The sequence below is a fragment of the Emydura macquarii genome, unplaced genomic scaffold (genome assembly GCF_026122565.2).
Source record: "Emydura macquarii macquarii isolate MOO-44397 ecotype Brisbane River unplaced genomic scaffold, CSIRO-AGI_Emac_v2 contig_3166, whole genome shotgun sequence".
Classification (NCBI taxonomy): domain Eukaryota; kingdom Metazoa; phylum Chordata; order Testudines; family Chelidae; genus Emydura; species Emydura macquarii.
Window position 1 is genome coordinate 24,526 of NW_027133303.1, and position 5,217 is coordinate 29,742.

A 5,217-nucleotide genomic window follows, 5' to 3' on the forward strand; every position below is an offset into this window, starting at 1 on the left:
CCCATTTTGTACCTTTGGAGACAGTCAACTTTTAATGGAAATCCCTTATTTCCTTTTTTATAATTTTGACCAATTGTTAAGTAGTCAAATGATTCCAGTCAGATTGTCCCTTTGCCCGCTGCCCGCTTCAGTTATTTACAATTAATTGTTTACAGACAATTCCTTCAGGAAAGGGCCCGTTTCCCTTCAGAATAGCTGTAAAGGCTCCTGGGCACAAAAACATGGTAGCAGCCACTACCTCACCCCTTTGTGTAATTTGTTTAACTATCAGGGTTCCATGCAATGTGACTGGACCAAATTATACATAGATTTACCTTTCCCCGGTTTTATTTTAAACACAATACACAAAAATGTTAGTACCAAGACAAACAACACAGAACATAAAACACAAAACACAATCTTTGTTCCAATATTAGACCCATGGTTTTGCTCTTCAGCGGTTTTGCTGGTGCAAGCTTTTCCTGAAGTTCTGAAAGACAAAAATAATTCTTTTCTACTGCCTTTGGGGGGGAGGGCAGATTATTGCTTAAAATAGCCCTTCCTTTTAATATTTTTTTTTGCTGATTTGAGGCAAAACAGAGGAATTACCTCCATTTTTCTTGTGTTTTTGTTCTATGAGCAGGCCAAGTTTATAATCTTTTCTACCTTACCTTCTTGGAGGGTTGAACTCTGAGCCTTTTTTGTTTCAACTAGTTTGTTTGCTGCCCACATATGTCCATTTTTTGCAGCTCCTTTGTGCTACTTTGTCACCAAAAAAAAAAAAAAAAAAAAAAAAAAATCCAGACTCTCTCCCAATTCTCCTGTTTCTGGCTGCCTCTCCCACAGCTACAGCTTTGGTCTTCAAAAGATGTTGATACAGCATGGAAGCACCCAAAGGGTTAAATGATAATAAAACCAATTATTCTGAGAACTACAGGGCAGGATTTTACAAACCAAGAGTGTTGGTTTAGCTCCTTAAAACCTTACAGATTGACACAATATATTTGCACACACAAATTCTCCCTTGCACTGCTCTAATGATTTTCACACAGCTGTACACAAATTACATTCCCTTTTACACATTTGGAGGCAGTTAAATTTAAACTGAACCCTCCCTTTTCCCTTCAGTGATTCCAACCAAATCATCCACATTCAAATAATCTCAGTCAGGATTCACAGACCATGCCCTTGGGAAAAGGGCCCATCCTTCCTTCAGGATGGCTGCAAAGAAACCAAGAATTCTTCTCTCACAACACCTTCAACAACCTTCAACTACTTAATTCCCCTCAGCTTTTGTAATACTAATTTCTACAAAAGCTACATTTATCTCTTCTCTTTTTCTTAAAATCACTTACTTTTGCACACAAGTTACCATATCTTAGCTCCATTTTATTATTCTTTGTTGCATAGCTTTCACTGGCAACATGGTTTTGTAATTTTAAACCCTCCATTCTCTTATTCAGAGTGCTATCTTTATCAGCCCCTGTTTTTACTTTGCTGATTCTTATGCATTTTATTTATTTCTTAAAATGGTGCATTTTCCTTGTAAAACCTGGAGCCACCAAATACAATCTATGAAACACAATGATGTTCCGGAAAGCCGTCCGCGAAATGCAAGATCTCCATGTAACAGCACCTCCAGGGGTTTTCTTCCAGGAGTTGCTGCTTTTCTCTTCAATGCTGCTCTTCTGAGACATCCTAGAAGTCCTAGAAATGCTGAGAGTCTTCTTAAAAGTCGTTTCCTGAGGAGCTGTCCGTGGAACAGCAGAAACAGCAGCTGTCCAAGCACCAGTTGAAGTTTTTTGTGGAATTGGCAATGGAGTGATCATCTTCTCAGTCTGTGCTGAAATCTCCGAAGCAGAAGCAAGAACTTCTTTTGAAAGAGCAGTAATAGAATTCATCTTCAAAGCAGTAGTCGTCTTCAGGATAGCAAGTTGAGTCATCCAGTAGGTGCAGTTTCTGCCTCAGTAATTAAACTGATAATTCTCAGATGTTTGGCTCTTGTGTCTTGCTCACATGCTTAGGGTCCAACTGGTCACCATTCTGGGAGGTCAGGAAGGAATTTTACTGTAGGGACCTTGTTTTTTTTCCACCTATCTCTGCAATATGGGGTGTGGGTCACTTGCTAGAATCAGAATCGTACAATCAAAGGAGATTAAGGTTGGAAGAGACCTCAGGAGGTTGTCTAGCCCAACCCTCTGCTCAAAGCAGGACTAACCCCAACTAAATCATCCCAGCCAGGGCTTTGTCAAGCTGGGCCTTAAAAATCTCTAAGAATGGAGAATCCACCACTTCCCTAGGTAACCCATTCCAGTGCTTCACCACCATCGTAGTGAAAATGATTTTCCTAATAGCCAACCTAGGTGTATCATCTAGGTGTATTTCACCCAATCAATTACCTGTCATTGCAGGGGCCTCAGCCATTGGTCCTCCAATTCCCTGCGGTGGACAATACTTTAGTCTCCAGATGGTTGTAATACTTTAAGTCAGGTTATTGGGCTCTTTGCAGGGATAATTGGGTGGGGTGTAGTGGCCTGGGACCTGCAGGAGGTCAGAGTAGATGATTACGTGATCTGTTCATTCCTTCTGGCCTTAACCTCTGTGAATCTGACTCAAAGGGCCACCACCTTCTTCCTCTTCTGCTCCTATGAACTATCCCTAGTCTTGGCAAAATATTTACAGAGACCGTGTGATGGTCTGCACCCCATGTTCACCCTTATAGTATAATTGTGTATTGTTTAATGCAAAGCATGTCAGGTAAGATGCTTTCGGAATGCTCCTGATGTACTGAGCAGTAGAGTTATAGTGATAGCTTTGTTGCAATGTCATGTGTAGAGTTATGAGGCTTCACTATGTAATATTCCCAAAGATGTGTCCATTTGAAACATATCCAGGCAAAACTCTCTAGGAGCAGAGGAGCAGTTCACACCTTATCAAGGCTCATATAGGACAAATCCAACTCAGCTTTCCAGGAACAAAGGACTAGCCTAGGCCTCAACAAAGAAGCCATTGCACTTAAAATGCATTTTTTTTTTTGTCCAGATCTGACTTGCGTTCCTTAAACTTTTAATCACTTAAAACCTTTCTGTACTTAATATGTTTGTTTTAGCTAAAGCAGTGCATTTAGATTGCAGTGCGTGGGAGACTTCAATGGTAATAAGGCTGGTGCATATCAATTCATTTGTTCATCAATTCCATCTCCCTATTCCAAAAATCCATTTGATATATAGTCCTCAGATAGAGGATGTGTCAGATATTAAACTGATCATAACAGATTAAAACATTTGACTAAATTAATGTTAAAATGATCTAAAACACAGAATAGTAAAAAGTTTCTAATCATCTGGGTATAACGCTTACATTGCCCAAAAATAGCAAGTTTGGTTTAAAACGTCATGAACTTACACACAATCTGTAATGTGATGCTTGGCTGGTGAAATCTAAGCAGAGAACATACTACCAGTTTGGGGCTTGTGCCCTGCTCTTTAGCGATCTGCCCTGAGGTTGGCATTCATAATCATGAGCTACTCCAGCCATCCTGAGACCTGGCTTGGATCAATAAGTGGTTGGAAGATAGGAAACAAGGGGTAGGAATAAATGGTTGGTTTTCACAGTGGAAAGTGGTCAATAGCGGGCTTCCATCTGAGATGAGACTAAAAATGTTAGGGCTGCTCAGTTTAGACATGACACGCCGAAGGGGGGATATGAGAGAGCACTAGTTCTCAACCAGGGGTCTGAAAGCAGGTTTCATGGAGTCTGCCAAAATGAACCTAGGTTTGAGCCCTGGGCAGTGGGGCTAAGCGAGGGAGTTCCACTCCACCTCTGATGCACCTTAGTGGGTCACCCAGCCTGTCTGGGCTGTGGGAGCACAACCAAAAAGAGAGATCTTCTCCTGCCATCAGAAAGGGTTGCCTCCAAGCTATTGACTCCTCGAGGAAGCAGCAGCTAGCAAGGAGACATGCTACTGCTCTGGCCTGCTACATCAGCACTTTGAGCAGGGCCAAATGGAAGGCAGAAATGTGGGGAGGTGCATGTGCCTCCAAGTGCTCTCTTGCATCACCTAGGTTGGAGATCTGCAGGCTTGTCTATTTAAGTGTAGGGGTCCCTGATAAAAAAGGTTGAGGGCTATTGTGACAGAGGTCTATAAATCATGACAGATGTAGGAAAAATGACTAGCAAAGTATTATTTACCTTTTTCCACAATACAGAAAAGATTAGGCGATCCATGTGATGAAATTAACCGGTAGAACTCCTTGCCATCCAATGCTGTCATGGCAAAAAGTATAACTGGCTTCCGAAGAGAATGAGATCAATTAATGGAAGTTGGTCAATGATGCAATCTCATGTTTGAGGCAACTCCTAAATATATGACCACAGAAACCAGGTGTGGAAGACGGGGTGGACTACTGGAAACTGTCCTGTATAGTACACTCTACCTGAAGTTCAGGTACTGGTCAGTATCAAAGGCAGGATACTGGGCTAGATGGACCATTGTTCTGACCCAGTGTGGCCGTTCTGACAGGAAATCTGCATAAGGTGATCTAGAACAACCAGATAGGCGGCTATGAGTGCTTTCTTTTTTTACCATTGAATGTTAGCACAGAAAACATGCAGCTCAAGCTAAATTCTGTGCCCACAGCATGTAGTTTAGTTATTCTAATTCCTTTATCTGAAAATAATGTGGGGAAAAAAGATAGATCTAAAAGTTATTGTCTAAATTATGCAAGCACTAGCTCTAAAAAAAAAAAAAATCAAACGGAACAAGGTTAATAATACACTATCTGAAACTACACCCAAATTAAAATAAAATCTTAACATCTGGAGCTCTGAAATAGAATTCAGGTGAAGAATTGATTTCCCCACACACACTGACTATATTAATCTCATAAAGAAAAAAAAACAACATTCTAAACAGCAAATACATCAGAATTAATTTTTTTTATTAAAGATAATGTTTATAAGGACAGGTTCAGAAGTTAAACAAGAGTTCCCAGACATTGAAGCATAACGTACAAATAATTAACAGGTGTGAAGTCTGACTGGGAACTGGAAAACATAATCCAAGCATAATGTATCTCCAAAACAAACACATTCCATCTCTATTTTTTAAACGGAACAAGAAAGCCTCACTACAGTGAAGCCTCAAAAAATTGGGTACAAACACATAAATGTTTCTCACCATGGAAATCTTTAGTAAAAGGTGAAAGATTTATACGATCTGAGAAGAAACAAGAGTAT

The 5,217-nt window shown here is 40.3% G+C and overlaps 1 non-coding gene across 1 annotated transcript; it reads right to left on the minus strand.

Moving 5' to 3' along the window:
• Positions 1–5,101: 5,101 nt before the first annotated feature.
• LOC137142128 (U5 spliceosomal RNA) lies at positions 5,102–5,217 on the minus strand. The gene has a single exon (XR_010916852.1). It is a non-coding gene; the product is annotated as a U5 spliceosomal RNA (small nuclear RNA).